At 46.6% G+C, this 18585-nt stretch overlaps 2 long non-coding RNA genes across 2 annotated transcripts in view; one reads left to right on the top strand and one right to left on the bottom strand.

Moving 5' to 3' along the window:
- LOC109319263 overlaps positions 1 to 13511 on the top strand; it is a 24038-nt gene extending 10527 nt beyond the window's left edge. Inside the window, exons 2-3 of the long non-coding RNA XR_002103445.1 lie at positions 8930 to 8940; positions 13441 to 13511. This is a non-coding gene — a long non-coding RNA (uncharacterized LOC109319263). The remainder of the gene's footprint in view (positions 1 to 8929; positions 8941 to 13440) is intronic.
- The window catches only part of LOC109319264, a 19813-nt gene extending 6294 nt beyond the window's left edge, over positions 1 to 13519 (bottom strand). Inside the window, exons 1-2 of the long non-coding RNA XR_002103446.1 lie at positions 13431 to 13519; positions 7499 to 7502 (exon numbers count right to left, since the gene is read on the bottom strand). This is a non-coding gene — a long non-coding RNA (uncharacterized LOC109319264). The remainder of the gene's footprint in view (positions 1 to 7498; positions 7503 to 13430) is intronic.
- Positions 13520 to 18585: the final 5066 nt, after the last annotated feature.

The following is an 18585-nucleotide window of genomic DNA, read 5'->3' as shown; positions in this document are numbered from 1 at the left end:
GGCCCATCACAGATGTGCTCCTTGAGGATCTTCTCAAAGAGTTTCCCTAGGATTGAGGTAAGACTGACAGGCCTATAGTTGCCCGGGTCCTCCCTCCCACCCTTTTCTAAAGATGAAGACCACGCTGGCTATCTTCCAGTCATCTGGCACCTGGCCCGAGCACCATGAGTGCTCATAAAGCCATGCCAGGGGCTTTGCAATAACCCTTGCTAGCTCCCTCAACATCCTGGGTGGAGAGCATCTAGACCCATTGATTTGAACATGTTCAGCCCCTCCAGAAGCTCTTTAACCCGATCTTCCCCAAGCTGAGGTCTGGAGGCCTTCCCCTCAAGTCCATCTTGTATCATGGTGGGGAAGTCCTGGTCCCTGCACAAGAAAAAGGGTGTGAAGAATTGGTTAAAGAGGTCCGCTTTCTCCTCTGGCGCAACCACCAGATTGCCCAGCGTATCTGGCAGAGGCCCAATATTTCCCGGGGCCTTCTTCATCCTCCCTATATATTTGAAAAAGGACTTTTTATTATCTTTGATCTTGGACGCTAGTCCTAGTTCTATGTCTGCCTTAGCTTTCCAGCCCCTCTACAGGCCCGAGCAGAGGAGGTGTACTCCTCTTTGGAGGTAGCACTCCCCTTCTACTGGGTGTATGTCGCCTTTTTGGCAATCGGGCATTCCTGGATGCCCTTGGTGAGGCAGGGGGGCTTTTGGGCACTCTTGCCCCCCTTGTTTCTTGTTGGGATGGTCACCCCTTGGGCCCTGAGTATCGTCTCCTTAAGGAATGATCACTCGTCTTGGGCACTGAGTTCCCTTTCCCTTGAACCCTAGCGCCTCTCCCACTTATCTCCTCAACTCGTTGAAGTTGGCCCTCTTGAAGTCTAGGTCTACAGTCTTGCTGCAGGCCCTTGACACCCTGCGCTGGATGGTGAATTCCAGCAAGCGATGATTGCTATCACTCAGGTGGTCAAGAACCTGGAGGCCCCTTACCAGGTCAACGCCTGTGGCTAGAACCGGGTCCAACAGGGCATTTCCTCTGGTGGGACTGTGCAGGTCCTGTATCTTGGCCAGGAACCTCCTGGAACAGTCCGACCCGGCTGACTGTTCCCTCCAGCACATGTCCGGGTAATTTAAATCAACCATGATAACTACATTCCTTGCCTTAAGTGCTTCTGCAAGCTGGCCCAAAAAATTCCCAGTCCAGCTCCTCCCCTTGGTTGGAGGGTCTTTAGTAGACCCTCCACCATTAAATCCCTCTCCCCACAGCCCCTTGTATCTTGACCCAGAGCACTTCAGCCTGCCCCTCCTCTGACCTCATTCTGCTGGCAGAGGATGTGTATTGCTCCTTGACATAGAGCGCCACACCCCCGCCTTTTCTTCCTTCTCTGTCCCGCCTGTAAAGCTTATAGCCCCTAATGCTAACTGCCCAGTTGTGGGATGAATCCCACCATGTTTCTGTAAGCCCTATTATGTCTGGGTCTGAACTGGCTATTCTGAGGGTGAGTTCCTCCTGTTTATTCCCCATACTATGAGCATTGGTATATAGGCATTTAAGGCCTTGCATAGCTGTGTGTGCCATCCCCTGATTTGGGAGTCTGTCTGGATCTCTGTTTCTTACCTGGGCACTCCTTGCATTTGTTACCTATTTTGCTCGGGGGGTGTCTCCATGTCTTCCTGTGGCCCCCTCCCCCGGCGAAGCTAGTTTAAAGCTCGCCATATAAGATCAGCTGACCTGGAAGAGAAGACCCGCTTGCCTTTAGGAGGGAGGTGGAACCCATCCCCTGCTGGTCCCTTGAAGATGTGCTCCTGGATAATTTTCTCAAAAAGCTTCCCCAGGACCGAGGTAAGACTAACGGGCCTATAGTTTCCTGGGTCCTCCTTCCTCCCTTTTTTGAAAATGAGGACCACATTGGCCCTTTTCCAGTCCTCTGGCACCTTGCCAGAGCACCATGTGTGCTCTTAAAGCTGTGCCAGGGGGTCCCACAATGACCTCTGCCAGTTCCCTCAGCACTCTGTGGTGGAAACCATCAAGACCTGCTGATCTGAACATGTTTTGTTCCTCCAGAAGTTCCCTGACTAAGTCCTCACTGACTCTGGGCCTGACTGCACCACCCCTGGGTCCGTCTGGATTCCCAGTGGGGGAAATGTATCTGTCTCTGCTCAGAAAAATGGAAGAAGGGAAACTGTTAAAGAGATTAGCTTTGCCACCTGGTGCTACCACCAGATTACCAAGCATGTCCTGCAGAGGCCCCACATTACTTGTTATCTTCTTTTTACCCCCTATGTATTTAAAAAAAAGACTTCTTGTTATCCTTGATCCAGGTCGCTAGTCCCAGTTCTATTTCCTTCTTAGCCCCCCTACAATCTCAAGCAATGGAGGTATACTCCTTGGTGAGGGCCCCTCCCTTCCATTGGGTGTACACCTCCTTTTTGGCTTTGAGATGTTCTTGGATGCTTTTGGTGAGCCATGGGGGCTTTTGAGCGCCCTTGCCCCCTTTGATCCACATGGGCATTGTCACCTTTTGGGCTTGGGGATCATCTCTTTAAAGAGGGACGTGGAGAACCTGGAGAGGGTCCACAGGAGGGCCACTCATATGGTTGGGGGCCTCTGTGGCCAGCCCTATGAGGAGAGGCTGAGCGACCTGAATCTCTTCAGTCTCCGCAAGACGAGATTGAGGGGGGATCGTGTGGCTCCCTACAACCTTATCAGGGGCCACCAGCAGGGACTCGGGGAAAGTCTGTTCACCAGGGCCCCCCTTGGAGTCACCAGGAACAATGGCCACAAGCTGAGGGAGGATAGGTTTAGATTAGATATTAGGAAGAACTGCTTCACTCTAAGGGTGGCCAGAGCCTGGAATAGGCTTCCCAGAGAGCTGGTGCTCTCACCTTCCCTGGAAATCTTCGAGAGGAGACTGGCACCTGACTGGGGTCTTATGACCCCTCCAACCCCCAGTGCTCATTCCTGCCCATGGCAGGGGGTCGGACTCGATCTGTCTAGGTCCCTTCCGACTCACTGATTTTATGAAAGAATGACCACTCCTCTTGGACTCCAAACTCCCCTCCCCTCTGGGACCTCAGTGCCAGAGTGATTGTTATTACCTCCTGTTTCTTTTCTTGAACAGATTTGAAACCTTGTTTATCAATTTCAGTAAAGCAACCTTATTTAGGACTCCCAATTGGTTTTATGTGTACTTAAGTCTCAAGTTTGTTTGTTTTTTTAATTGTCTCCATTGATGCACATTTGTTTCAGTAGCATTATACTACCTTTCCACCTCACAATTATTTGTTTTTTCAGCATTATTTATAAGCTTTATTTTAAAGTTTGTATCATAGCTATGCTGAATTCCCTTTGGTATCTTCATGTTTGTACCAGTATTTCCTCTGTTTTTTATATGGCCACCGCTTACCCAACAAAATTTACCATGGGTTTGTATAGCTTTAATTTTGCCCAGTCAGTGGTGATCAGGCCCTGTAATCTGCTGCTTTTCCTGCTACTCTGCCAGGTGCTGTTCTACCACCTACCTCTCTGCTGGGTGCCTTGCCACTTGCCTTGCTCCTGTCACGTGCCTCATCATATGCTGGTTCCCTTGCCACCACTGACTGGAGCCTCTCTATATGTTAACTCCCTCACTAGCATGCTCAGGCTGGGTCCCTCTTCACCGCTTCTGGATCCCTTGTTGCATGCTGGATCCTTCATCAATATGCACATTCTGAACTCCTTGTTACTGCTGGGTGCTTCACCTCATGCTGGGTGCCTTGCCATGTGATTCATTTACAAGATGAACATGGGACAGCAGTGTGGGGATTCAGACAGGAAGGCCAACCGCACTTTGTCATGCATCCACAGATGCATCTCAAGCAGATCCAAGGAGGTGATCCTCCCCCTCTATGCAGCACTGGTCAGGCTACAGCTGGAGTACTGTGTCCACTTCAAGAGGGATGTGGACAACAAGGAGAGGGTCCAGAGGAGGGCCACTTGCATGATCAGGGGGCAGCAAGGCAGGCCCTATGAGGAGAGGCTACAGTCACAAGCTGGCAGAGGGTAGATTTAGGCTAGATATCAGGAGGCACTACTTCACTGTCAGGGTGGCTAGAACCAACTTCCAAGAGAAGTGGTGTTGGCTCCTACCCTGGGGGTCTTTCAGAGGAGGCTAGATGTACACCTTGCTGGGGGTCATTTGACCCCAGTACTCTTTCCTGCCATGGCAGGGGGTCGGACTCAATCATTCCAACCCTACAAACTATGAAACTATGTGCTGGATCCCTTGGCACTGCTAAGGAGTCACATTGCATGCTGGATCCCTCCTCACCACTGCTTAGAGTCTTGCCACACATTGGGTCCCTTGCTGAGTGCTGGATCCCTTGTCACTTCAGTCAGGTCCTCCCTGCAGCATACAGGTACCTGGCTGGCCCCCAGGCATCCCTCCTCCCTGAGTGCTAGCCAGCCCTTGCATGGGCTTTCCCTGCTTTGTGCTGTCTGGGATCCTGCTTCCTTATGTGCTGGCTGGCCCCTATGTGGTCCCCCCCTGTTGCATGCCTGGACAACCTCCCCCACAGCATGCTGGGTGATCAGGTCACTCCCAGCTGCTACCTGGATGACAGGTGCTGAGGCAACTCAGCATGTGCTGGCCAGGCTCCTTGCATGCAGCTCAAAATGACCCAGGAGGTGTCAACCAGGCACCCTCCCTATAGCCTGTGTGGTTTCTGGCCAATGCATGCTGACTGGCTCTGAGCTGCTGCTCAGGTGGCAGGTGCTAGAGCAACCTGGCACACAGCAAGGGACCCACCAAGGCTGCAGTGTGTGAAAAGTTGATTTGGTACCCAATGCTGGGGCAGCACCTTAGAGTGACTCTACATGTGCTGGCCAGTAACTTCACACACTGTGGTGACAGTGCCTGGGCAGCACTTGGCAGGTCATTTCAAGTTGCATGTGGGGTTTTCAGCCAGATGGTGCTGAAGCCCCTGGCATATCTGGTCAGTAGCAGCTTGAAGTGACCCCGTTCCAGAGAGCCAGGAATGCCTCACTGTGGGGGGAGATCAAGCACTCTGCTGTTTGGCCATGTGCATTTTCTGGTTTCAGGTAAGTAGTAAGATGAGGCTTGACTTTTTTTTTTCCCCATGTTAAATGGGGAAAAAACTCCTTTTATAATCAAGTAAATATGGTAGGTATTTAATTCGCAACACTGTAGGATCCAGTCACTGTTCACTTAAAGGCAGCCAAAGTCTCTTGTATCTTTGCATCTCAGGTCATCTTGATACTGTAAGTTGTGTACAATTTTCTTTAATAACCATTTCTCTTCAATAATGTTCAGCTTAATGTGTAAACTGATACAGATATTTACTGTGAAGCTTAATACTTTCAATTTAAAAAGATCCTCCATGTTTGCACTGAGAGAAATGTTTCAATTTTAAACATGTTCTGCATAGCTTTATTTTTTACTTCTGTGACAGTAAAAGGGACTATTTGATCTTTTAAGTTTAAATATGCTTTCGTATTTTATAAATAATTGAAATACACTGGGCGGGGAAGGAGGGGGATGACCCTACTTTCAATTTCTCATCCAAATGGAAACTCCCTTGCATGGTCAGCCAAAGGAACAGTATTATATATTGTTTTGTGCACAGATGTAAGTGGTAGCTAATGGGAAATGGTTGTGATGTATGTGCTGGCACTACTTAAGTCAAAGATTAATTTTAACTGAAGTTTCCAAGTTAGCGTGTATGTTAAATGTACAATGTCATTAAAAAAACCCAGTATGCGGAGAATACTCTTACCTAGCTAATGCCAGTGAGGAGTCAAGTTTTTTAATAAACCACATTTATTGTGAGGTTGTTAATAAAAACAAACCAGTCACAGCTGAATTTTGTGTTGGGTCTTAAGTTAAGTCATTCATCTGGCCCAAATGGGCTCTTTGACAATATATGGTATCATCATGGGCACCAGGTAGTACCTTTTGATGCACTATCTTTAGACTGAATTGGTGAGTGAATTGCTGTTCAGAAGTCTGTCTTCCCTGCTTCTCTGTTTGAGAGGAGAGAACTTGCTAGGATTTCTCATAATGGAAAATATTGACTCTGTACTTGCTCTCTTAATCCTAATACATGATCTTGCTTCTCATCCCAATTTAAGCAAATGCAAGTTGTGCTTGGATAGCCATTTTGCCAAATTACAAGTTCTTAGCTTGATGTTAGAAAGCAAATTCTAAGGCATCTGGCTGATCATGGGGGAAGAAAGTGACTTTGTCTCATGACCATAGGAAAAAACATCCCCTCAAACCTTTGCTTCATCTGCCCCCTGACCAGACCTTCAAGGTCCTAGAGGGGAAACTTGGCCAGCTCCAGTGAACTCACTTTTGGTTATTATAAAAGTATAGGTCCCCTGATCGGCAAAAGAGAACAGCCTGAAGTTATCAAGTGCTCTAAAAAATCACCTTTATTACAGGCAACTTACATTATTTAGTTAAGGTAAGTGAAATAGCAACAAGATTGATTATACAAGAAAGATAAATTGTACAAGAAAAATTTGGAACACAGGATATAGAAATAAAATAAATAATCTCATCCTCTTTTCTGACTAAAATGTAGTCTCTCCAAGAGGCTTATCAGTAGTTCCAGGGGCCAGTCTTCCTGTTGACTCTACCACTTCTAACAACTGGGAGCCTGGATTCAGCTTCAAGGCATGGAGGATTCTAAGACCACTTCTTCCCAGCAGGCACCACCAAAATACCTTAAAGCCAATACCGCACCCACTTCCCACCACCACCTTTATTTTTCCATCAAATCCATAGGAAGCAAGAGAGTCTTCTACATCATTTCTGCCCAGAGATTAGATTTCCCTTGACAGATGCCTTTTGGAACATACTAGCTTTTATGTTAGGCTAACACTTCCTATTCCTGGTTGATCGATTATATACACGTACTTTGTGGTGACCATCCCAGACATTGATTACCTCTCTGATTTCATAGCTCTCCCTTCCAGGTGCCTGGGACTCTAGGTTTTCTTTAACAAGGACTCTTGCCCTGGAATGTACTCAACATTGTTTGAAGTTCTAGAGCAGGGGTGGGCAATTATTTTAGGCGGAGGGCCGCTTACTGAGTTTTGGCAAGGCATAGAGGGCTGCATGACAGGAAGCCAGGGGCAGATAAATATTAACTTTCTAAAGTTTTTAGGGGCCCTGCGGGCCAGATAAAATGGCCTGGCAGGCCACATCCAGCCTGCAGGCTGCATTTTGCCCATCCCTGTTCTGGGGTACTTTCCAGAGTTTGGCTCCTCCCTTGTTTAAAAGGTGTGCCTGTATCCGCTGGAATGCAGCCAGTCACTGTTTTGTGTGCAGGAAAAGGGGGAAGGGAGTTACTGTTCATTTTTGCTTAAGTCATTTTACCAAAGTGAAAAAATCCATTCAGATCAAGTCATGGTTTATATAAATAAAAACAATGATAAAATTGCACAGAGCTTCACATTAGCTGTAAAAAGATACCAAACGTGACTGCGAGAGAACCAAGTCATGAACCTATCTGTGTATGACACAGTGGCTAAATACAGACAGTTAAAAAGCCTGAGGCTGAATTGATTCAGTCTTTGCAGTTTAGTCTAAGCTGCATAGATTGAACAGATAAGCAAGTGAACAGACATTAATTTTTATGACAAAAATGTAGCCACATGCCTGAAGTGGCTCAGAACAGAAGCCAGGGGGGTATTAGAGCTCCCTGCTCAGCTGGGGCAGACAGCTTGGGCCAAGACTAGCCCACCCACTCTGCAAGAGGAAACTTGCAGGGGAGGTGCAAAGCATCCTGAGATGCTGGGGGACAGTGAGATAACTTGAATCTGGAGGGGATCTAGGGCATAATTTCAATAAACATATTAAACCTAAATCAGTTAAGTCTGATAATACATCCATCTAGGTTTATCTTAAACCAGTTTGGGCCATTTTGAAAGTGGTTTATGTGCACTCAATTTCTGTTGTGTTACAGATTTGAACTGGTTTCTGATCACTTATAGTAGTTTATGTGTAATTTCTGTCCCTATCTATAATGTATCAAAGCAGAAAAGAGTGTCTTGGGGTAAAACCATGACATAAGGATCACATTTTTTGGTCATGCATATTATTACTAAAATTACAGCTTATCTAAACATCTCTCATGCTTTCTCTCCATTCTCTGTGTAACTTACTAATATACAATTTGACTCCACTAAAAAGAATGGCAGAACCATATTCATTTCATAATAAACATGACCAAGATTCAACTCTTACAGCTGTGATACAGAGGCTCCCTGAATTAGTGTAGTTCCACTTCACAATGGGGATGATGGATTAAGAATGGGGTAATGGGGTACAAGTTGAGAATCCACTGCTGCTTCCACTTTTAAGTCAGGTAAGTAGTGCATTGCAGCACAGTAGCTCTAGCATCTCAGGCAGCCAAACTGTGACAGAGCCTTTCTTTTCTTTCCTGCAGGAGCTTCTTCTCCAGCAGCTGCCAGCAAACTCTCCCCACTAGATGCATCCCTGGGGCTTAGATGTGCCCAGGGCCCTGCCTCCTTCCAGTCAGCTGACTGGGGAGAGGTGCTAGCAGTGTCAGTTGTAGCCATATTGGTCTAAGGACATGGCACTGGCAGACAAGGTTCTTTGCGTCAATCTGTTATCTTTTAGTAGACAACTGAATAGTTAGAGAAATATATCTTAGCAAGCTTTTGGGTTGAAAAGCCCTTTGTCAGGCTGAGGAAGCACCTGCAGTTGTTGGTTGGTTGTGTGTGTGTGTGTGTGTGTGTGTTCTGTTTCTGGATGGAAGGAATAGTAAAAAAGCCAGAGGCTGGCATGGAATGCAGGCAAGAAAGCCAATCAGTAAAAATGGACATTGAGGCATCAGGGGATGAGAGGGACAGGCTGGGGTAGGGAGGAAGGGAGATATAGCAGGTAAAAGTGAAGAGGTACCTGGAGAGTCAGATGTCTAGTAGGTTGTAGTGTGTCATAAATCCAATGTCTATATTGAGTTCATGAGTTCCTGTATCTAGAAGGCTGATGAAGTTAAGTTCATAGGCCTGGCTGTGAAAAGTGTTTTTTAAATTCAAACAAGCACTGAACCCCACTAACCTCATCACCAGAAGCCAACTTCTTACAGCTCAAAACACAAAACCTGCCAACATCTCTCTAGTACTTCCACAAAGTGTGCACCAGACAAGAATACCTTGTTGGGACACATCTCTCACAAAAAAACACTCTGTCTCCAGTCTCTCAGTCCTGATCTTCAAAGAGAATTTACAAACCACTTTTCACAGACGGGCCTATGAACTTCACTTCATCAGCTCTCAATTTTGGTATTATCTTTGACGTTTTCCATGCACATGCTTAACAGTGAACAGTCACCTTTATCTATGGTCACATGCCTCTACAACATATCATATACCTATGCAATTTTCATAGAGATATCATCATGTCTAAGAATATAATTAATTATTTTTTAGCCCCTATAATAAGCCAGATGCTTTCCCAACAAACAAGAAAAAGCTTTTCCCTAAGCTGAAAGATTACTGTGTAAAGAATAGAATATATTAATGTATTCTCCCACTATATCTTACTGCATTATTTAATACAACTAAGACTTTATATGTAAGGCAGCTAAGAGCAGAAGCCACTCATCTTAAGCTTGCTCCTGGGAAGGAGCAAAACAGCAGGAAGAGGATCCACTGGATGTGATGGGAATGGAGCAGCACCCAGGCTGTGCTTGGAGCAGCTGCATCGGAAGCTGTGTGCTGGCCAGGGGCCAGGTTGCTGGGCAGGGGCTGTAGCACAGCATGGGCTGCCCTGGGCTGAGCTCAGCCCCATGCAGAGTGCCCTGAGAGCAGCCACAGGCCAGATCAAATCAATTGGTAGGCACCCTCCGCAGACCAGATCCAATCAGTTGGTGGGCGAAATTTTGCCCACCCCTGCTATAGATGATTTGCCCTCTCTTCTCTAACTGCAAATCACGTCAGAGAAGAAGGCTTTTGGTAAGATTAGAACAGGGAAAATGTGAGGTTTGGTGCACTGTTACTAAAGGTTAATCACTGCAAGAGTGTAAGGGGCACAAAGAAATGAAGAGGATAGCCAGGCTGTATCTTTTGTAGCAGTGTGTGAAGGGGATTGAGAAGAGAGATTTGAAATATAGGGATTCTGAGAACCAGAAGTTTAAACCTATTGTGCCAGATCCTCAGTGCATCTGTCTACACATGCATTTGATCTGAGGTCAGTTTGCTTGTGAGTAAATAACTCACAAGTAAAATGCACCCTGGCAGGTGTCTACACATGCAGAGATGAGGGAGTAGATTAGCCGCTCTGAGCAGCAAACTGCTTCCACTTCCTGCAGCTGCTGCCACTAGGGGGAACTCAAGGCCCCCCCTGGGTGCTAGCCCAGGGGCTGGCAGGGAGCACCAGGCCAGGAGACAGCTGTCTCCTGGCCAGAGCTGGGACAGTTGACTTGGGACCCTGATTAGGGCAGGGGACTTGGAAAGAGCTGCAAGAGAGGGGCAGGTCCCAATCGCTTGTCCTGATCTGCTGGTGGGACAGCTAGCACTGAGCCCCCAGCTGTGCAGGGATTCCCCCTACCACCAGGGGATCACTACTAGCTGCTCCACTGGTAGATGGAGCAGGGGTAGGCTCTGAAGCAGGGGTAGGTCTGAAGCAGGGGTAGGCTCTTTCCAAGTCCTGCACCTCAATCATCCAATCAAGGCACAGGGCTGGGCCCTGCCCCTGAATAGGACAGTTCCCAGCCCCTTCTCTGTGATCATGGGGTAAGGACTGGAAAGCCTATTTCCTGCTACACTATATGAGGGTGGAGCTGAATGGGGAACAGGCTGGGGTGCTTGTTCCCTGCTCAGCTCTATGAGTGCAGAGATGGATAGGGAACAGGCTGGGGAGCTTGTTCCTCACCCAGCTCTGTGCTCTCAGAGTGGAGTGGGAAGCAAGCTCTCCAGCCTGTTCCCCACCCAGCTCCATGCTCATGGAGCTGGATGGGGAACAGTCCCCTAATCTTGATCTCAGAGTGGGGGTCTTGGAGCTCCCTGCTGCCAGGGCATGGGGACATAGTCCCTTCCCAGACTCCAATGGCAAAGCCCACCCTGGCAATAGGCAGTTCCTGGAGGCAGGGAGCAATCTCCCACCCCCTGGTGGCTTGTTGACCTAGAGCAGATTTGCTCTCAGACAAGCATCTACATGAGCACTACTGTGCAGTTTGTAATCACAAGTAAATTTGCTACTTGCATTTACAGGTAGCAAATTTAGTCATGATTAGTGAGTTTATTGTGCATGTGTAGATGCACATGCTTACTTCACAGTAAACTACACTACTTTGCAGTAAAGCATCTTGATGTGTCCTGTATGTTTGAATGCGCACAAGTCCAAAGAAGTCCATGGAGAACTTTTTGAATTTTCAGAACTACAGCAGTTTACCAGATGAGAATGTTTCAGTAATGGGGAAAAGAGACTTAATGAAGGGCTCTAAGAAGACTGCCATGGTCTGACTGATTACTTAGGAACATCATTTTGTTTATAGTATTCAGAAGATGCAATATAGGTATCACTGATGCCACTTAAAGTAGAGGAGATCACAACAGTAAGGGTGAAGTTTCCAAATGCATGAACAAATGTTTTTATTGTCTGGAATGAAATGCTGGGTCAGATTTTCAAAAAGTCTGCAGAAAAACAAAGTAAGTCACTTAGACTCAGCACCATCTTCTCTTTAATGCAATAAAAAGATTTTCAATAATATCAACATACATGGAATCATGTGGATGGCCAAGCTGCAAGGAAACTGTCAAAGATAATACTAAAATTCAGAGTTGGAGGGAATTTTAGAGTTGGCAACAATAGTATGCAAAAGAAGAAAAGTAGAGGGTTTTACAAAAGGTAAAAATAACAAACTTGCTTTTGTTCTGTTTGACCATGAGATGACAGTGCATCATCCAAAATACATTGAACATGCAATTAGATTCATGAGAACAGATAGAAAGATAGGCTGCAGGATTGGAGTAATTGTCAACATGGAAAAAAATAGCAGAAAACTTGAGTTAATTCAATGATTTGGGGGATAAGTATACGTAAAAAATACTAACGGAACCAAATACAGAGTCCTGTGAGGCCATTCAGAGAGAGAAAAAGTAAAGAAACTGCAAAGGAAGAAGCTGAAAAAGTAATGAGAGAGGTTAAATTAAGGAACACAAGGGGGTACTGCCACAAAAGCAAAGAAAGGAAAGAGTGATCAAGAGTACCAAATGCATCAGGAAGGTCAAGGAGGATATTGTAATTCCAAATCTTATCCTGGAAGAGGTCATTTGAGACTTTGGTGAACTAGTTTCAATGGAGAGGACTGGAACCAGATTGCAATGAGTCAGAGGAAAGGAAATCAATGGAGTAGTCGTAAACAACCCTTTCAAATAATTTAGAAGTGAAGAAGAGAAGGGAGACTTGTTTGAAAAAGTTGACCTATTTCCAGGGGGAATACATACACAATGTAGTGCTTATCCCTTTCCTGTCTTTACAGTATGAAATACATGGACTTTTAAAAAATATTCGCATTCTGTTTATCAGGGGATTTTTTTCCCCTCCTGTTTTTAACAGTCTTCCTTTAAGACATCCCAGGCACCCACCCAAAGAACCACATATGTGTTGTAGTCTGTGAATTTCTGTCTCAAATTTATGACTCAATATCCATTCAGCTATAGAGCTTCATTTGTGTTTTGTATGATCAGTGTTTGTGTGCTTCTGGTACTGGTTTATTTCTGCCAAACTAAAATTAAATTTGATTTTAAACCTCTGGAAATTTAGTAGAGTGAATCATAAAGTGAATGATTGTGCTATACAGCACAATGTAGACCACGCTGGCATACCAGATCATCTCTCTCAAAACAAGCTTGTGTTTTCTTTTTAAATATAGAACTTTACCCTACAAACCTTGGATTCTTCCAGCTTGGCGATTTATTTAAGAGAGGCAAAAAATCAGTTGCTGCTTTCTCTTTTGTATTTCGTCTTGATTAGAGGTTAGTAGTAATAATAAATTCTAGTTGAATGGAGAAGTAGCCCATTAACAGTACCTTCTGAGATTTACACATACTTTATGGAACTCCCTTTGATGTCAGTCAAGACCTGTGCCTAGAGTAAGAACAGATTAAGAGAATCTCCAAAACAGGCAAAAGATAGTCTTGCTCAAGGACTTTGAGATACCAATTATCAAAATACTGTCTTTGATTCAGTGCATCTCAGTTTTGGAGACATTAAAAGTATGTCAGGCAGGATATCCAAAAAGTAACGTATTCCAACTGAGGGACTGCTTTAGAAAATTTGGCCTCGGTGACAAACACTCCACAGGCTGCAGTGTATCATAAAGCAAAATCATTTTCAGATTATTTAACTTCCTCTTTTCTGACTCCCCAAAATAAGAGCAATTTATTTGGCCTGAGATTTTTCAATTTACATTGTAGCAGGGCACAAAGATGTGCCTACTACTTCAAAGGACAGAAGCAACCTAGCCAGGCTGCTCAGAGGGCTAGGCAGACCCCCACAGCTGCAGGTTGCCTGAGCAACAGCCTGAAGCTGGTCAGATGACAGGGAGGAGGCAGGGCACTGGGGACATATAAACCCAGGGCTGGAGCTAGTAGAGGGTCTCTTCTTCTAGCAACTGCCAAGGAAAGGAGCCCCTGCACAAATGAGCTACCTGAGACTAGGTGCTGCCTACTTTACTGCCTACAAGAACAGTGAGGTTGCAGGTGTCTAAGGTACCTAAGGCTAAGAGATGTGGTCCTAAGGGGAGAAGTTTTACCTTCGTAAGCAGACAGAACCCAGTCTCCACTAGCGTTGTTTGTTGTGGCCCAGGGGCTTGTATTTGTGTTGTGGTTTATACCGGAGGACTGGGATGAGGCTAAAGGGGGAGGTTTGGAGGCCTCATTAGTGCTCAGATCTGGGCAGGGTCTGGGCACAGAATCTGGGCAGAGCCCAGTGATGGGTGCATAGAACCAGGTGCCAGAGAGAGAGGCACAGAACCAGGTGCCCGAGACAAGGTGTGAAGCCAGGCGCCAGAGAGGGAGGGTTCAGAGAGAGAGACATGGAGACAGGTGCCAGAGATAGGCACCGAGAGCCAGAAGTCAGAGAAAGGCGCAGTCAGGTGCCAGGATGAAAGGCACAGAAAGTGAGGCACCAGAGAACTTAGTGACTGAGTGGTGTAGAGACTCAGGAGCTGGAGGGCTCTGCGCAGAGATGGTGTGTAGAGTTGATAACAACATTGTAACATCTGTGAGTCATGGGAAATGATAAGGGGAGGTTAGAGTTATGTGTAAACTCCTAGACATCAGGGCATTAAAAGGGCAGCTTTCCACATTATTATTGCTCATAACTTAAGAACAAGGCATGGCAGATGAGACCAGGCAGACTGCCCTAGACAGGTTAGTGGGCTGCTACTGTGACCAGGTCCCTGGAGAGTGCTCCCTGTCACATGCATCAATATTTTCGTCCATGTTAAATTAATAGCATATAGATCAAATTGACTTATAGGCCATAAATAAATAATCTCATAGATTTAGTCCATGTTTCTGTTAGCAAATTGTTCTCAAACTGATCTTCATTTCTTCAGCTATGTTTTTGATTTCCAAATATATACAGATTACCATGCACAAATAAATATCAACCTGAGGAGTGCCCTAAAACTGTTCACATAGACTGAATGTAGTATATCATATTGATTCTCTTCTGGGATTTGATGATAATTACAATTTTAAAAATAACAATATAAAACATTGAACTTTATGTACAGTATGTTCAAGAGAATAATAGGAACAGTCTGAACTACTTCTGAGCTAACATCCATGCAAAAAATCTAATTTTGAAACCATCAGGACATTCTTCATATGAGACTCCAGTACATGGTGTAGACATCAATAGAGTTGCATCAAATTAAACCACATGAAAATCTGATTTACAGTCTTTCCAGGTGCAGAGTCTGATTCCATCTTCTCAAATGAATGACAGCCCAGGATGACCCTACCTATTAACACTTTCAACCTCACTCAATATAATGAAAACACACCAGAGACAGGAATTTCTCTCCAGTGTTTTCCCTAAGTACTCTGCAGTTATAAGCAGCACTGGATGGGCAATGAAGGGATGGGCAGCTGCATATGCACCATGTAACCTCTCCTATACTGCTATTGCCTTTGCAACTATATAGTTTTATGGTACTATACAGCTTTCTCCAGGCTACACATTCTGGGAGTACATGAGTCAGGGTTTGGGCTTTTCTAAATAAAAAGGGGGTGTTCAATATTATTCCCCAAATAGAATTAAGTAATCTTTCTTTCCTTTTCTGTCTCGACAAACTGCTTGCAAACCATACACAATATTTATATCACAAGCCAATACATGAAAGTGAATAGATTATTTTTGTTGTTGCTGATGAGGGTATTATGTTTTCTACTTCAGGTAGAAGTTTGTAGTGGGGTATATGCCTTTTATTACATCATGAAGACCAATTCCAAAATGTTGTGAATTCACAAATATTAAAGAGTTCAGATAATGGCATACCAAATTGAAGCAGCATTAGCAACACATGGGGCATATCTACATGAGACACTTTAATGCGCATTAGACTAATATAATGCACATTTAAAGCATCATTTAAAACCGTGTATTAGGATATGCTCATTAGTCTAATACACATTTTTCTTGTACCTGAAAATACAGGGCACTTTTACATGTGTTCTGGGGGGGAGGGGGAGTGCTTTAATTAGAGCAGCTCTGAGAGCCACTTTAATTAAAGCACTGCAGCACCTTGTGTATCAGCATCCTCACACTTCAAAATGATGATGGGGGCACTTTAAAGCTCTTTCAATGAGCTTTAGTTAAAGCACCCCGACGCCATTTTGAAGTATATGGATGCTGATACATGAGATATGGCAGCTGGCTAGGGTGTGGTAATCACACTCCAGCAGACTTGATTTAATTGTGTATGCTTTGATGCATTGTAATTACAGTGCGTTGGAGCAGACTCACAGCATATCTACAGGAACCCACAGGTACTAAATTTAATGCATATTAGCTAATGTGCATTAGTAAATGTATAGACACTGACAAATTTACTCCCAGCCAGCCAGCCCGTCCACTGGGGGAAGCCTTCAGCCAGGGGCAGAGGACCATGGTTTAGAGCTCCTCCAGCCACTGGGCAAGGGTGGCTTCTCTACAGTACCTGCCAGGCCTTTGGTCTCCTGGTCTTCCCTCTGAGACCCAGGGCCAGCTGCTGCTTGCTCCTGGCCTCTGGAGCTTTCCTTGGTGGGCCTGTCTGGGCGGCAGCAGTGCTTCACAGCCCCAGCCAGAGCCAGAGAGATCTCCTGCCTGCTCCCTGGCCCTTGGGCATCATGCTTCTGCAACACAGGCATGTACTAGCTCCAGCACTGTAGCAAGCCCCTGGCTTTGCTCTCAGGACCTCATGGTGCTCTGCAGTCCCCGGTAGAGGCACCCCATGGCCATGGCAGCATCCTCGACCCTGGGGCATTCAGGCTGGGGCCTCACCTGGGTAGTTGAAGAAACTGGAGACCTCATGGCCATCTGGGGTGACACCAAGGTGAAACAGCAGTTCAGCCAGAGCATGTGGGCTAATGCCCATATCTATGAGGAGATGGCCCACATGAGGAGGCACACTCACGAAGGCTCCAGAAGGCAGTGCAGGGGCAAAGTAAAGGCCCTACGGGTGCATTGGGTGCAAGTCATCAACCACAACAGCAACTCTGAAGTAGCCCACAGGAGCATACCCTGCATAAGGGAGCTGGCCAGGATCCTTGGTCTGAGGGACCCAGGCCCCGGGCAGCATGTTTATTCAAGCACTAGCAGCCTGCCAGACCTCCCACTGCAACCCTGAAAAGGAGTCCCCAGAGGAGCGCCCCTTAGGCCAGCTTGCTGCCCACCCATGGCATCATCATCTATAACTGGTAGCCCAGGCCAACACCTGCCCTGGCAACTGTGCGTATGCCCTCAAAGTGGGGAGGACAGGCCAGGCAAGGCCCCACCCAAAGACAGCTTCAGCTCTCCCAGAGGGGGCCACTGACTGGGTATACAGGCACCAGACCACCACCCCCTGGGATCCTGCAAGTAGCCAGATCACATCCCTGCCAACAGGTTCTGAGACTGCCAGGACCACCTGCCATGCCCAGCTGGTAGGCTCTGCACAGCCTCACCCACTCCTCCAAGTGGCAGGTCTGGTGCCAGGGGCCTGTACAAGGGGTGGAGGCTCCCCCTCTAATCATCTCCCTGACTCTACCCTCCCCTCCTTGCCCTGCCTGGCTGAGCTGCCCCTTGGATCCCCCCGCAACATGCATGGAGCTGGGAAGCACTGCAGTACTTTACTGAGCACACAGTGCTCCCCCCCATGCCAGCTGGGAAACCAGTGGCTTTCCAGATGCAGCGAAATTCATCAATGGCAACAGTGTTCTCCTTTTCAGGCACAGAGGTCAGGGACTCATAGTGTAGGCAGAGGTACCCCTCTAAGCAGTGGCACATGTTGCAGGGAAACATAGGCTTGCCTGGGGGACCATTGAAGCTCAGGGCCCTATTACAGGTTTTCAGCTTCACCCAAAGCACCATGGCACTCTGCAGTAGCAGGGAATAATAGATTGGGCACCCCTCGGTGCACTCAAATAGCTCATCATGGTGTGACTAGGGGATTGTCAGCCTGGGCACCCTCAGGGTGCAGGGCATGTGTGGGAAGACGGGGCATTGGTTGCCCTGACCCAACTCTCCAGAGAGATGCATCAGGGGCAGGGTGGGGGCATCACCAGCTCCACATCTCAGCTACTTGGGAGTCCCAACCCCAACTGGTGTAAGCCTGGCCCTATGGTAGAATATTCATAGAATCATAGAAGTAGGGTCAGAAGCGACTTTGTAGATCTTCAAGTCTGACGCCCCGCCTGGGCAGGAGAAAAACTGGACTCAAATGAGTCCAGCCAGGTAGGCATCAAGCCTCTTCTTAAAGACCCCCAGGGTAGAAGCCAGCACCACTTCCCTTGGAAACTGATTCCAACTCCTAGCCACCCTAACTGTGAAGTAGTTCTTGTGGATTTCTAATCTAATCCTACTCTCCAATAACTTGTATCCATTATTCCTTGTTATGTCAGGGGGCGCTAGGGGAAACAGTGTCTCTCCCAAACCCTTCTGGTCCCCCCAGTGAGTTTATAGACAGTCACCTGGTCCCCCCCTCAGCCTTCTCTTGTGAAGGCTGAACAGATTTAAGTCCTGCAGTCTTTCAATGTAGGGTCTGCCCTGTTGTCCCCCGATCATGCGGATGGCCCTCCTCTGGACCCTCTCAATGTTGTCCACATCCCTCCTGAAATGGGGTGCACAGAAGTGGATGCAGTACTCCAGCTGTGGCCTGACCAGCGTCGCATAGAGGGGGAGGATCACCACCTTGGCTCTACTTGAGATGCATCTGTGGATGCATGACAAGGTCCGGTTAGCCCTGCAACTGTGACCTCCCATTGTCGGCCCATGTTCATCTTGGAGTCAATAATGACTCCAAGATCCCTTTCTGCCTCCATGCTCTTGAGAAGGGAATTTCCCATTCTATAACTGTGCTGCTGGTTTCTACTGCC

This window comes from Crocodylus porosus, unplaced genomic scaffold (assembly GCF_001723895.1).
Source record: "Crocodylus porosus isolate Cpor-Errol unplaced genomic scaffold, CroPor_comp1, whole genome shotgun sequence".
In the NCBI taxonomy this organism is placed as follows: Eukaryota; Metazoa; Chordata; order Crocodylia; family Crocodylidae; genus Crocodylus; species Crocodylus porosus.
This window is presented reverse-complemented; position numbering and strand designations above follow the sequence as displayed.